Raw genomic sequence first — 250 nt, forward strand, 5'->3', positions numbered from 1 at the left:
ATTTGGACTTCTAGAACTCTAGATATAAGCCAAACACTAAATAGTATTTGGGCTGCAGGACAGATTCAGACTTCTTTATTGTTGTTACAGTTTGGACTTGAAAATTTTCTTTTTAAAACCAGATCTCTACATGAAAGTTATAGGCCTATGTCTTACCTTTCCATCCATATAAAGTAAACCTAAATCTAAGATCTATAACTCCAGATATTACCCAATTACCGAACAGTGTTCCGGTTTGGATTGCGCCGAC

The sequence above is a fragment of the Populus euphratica genome, unplaced genomic scaffold (assembly GCF_000495115.2).
Source record: "Populus euphratica unplaced genomic scaffold, PopEup_1.0 scaffold946.1, whole genome shotgun sequence".
Lineage (NCBI taxonomy): Eukaryota > Viridiplantae > Streptophyta > Magnoliopsida > Malpighiales > Salicaceae > Populus > Populus euphratica.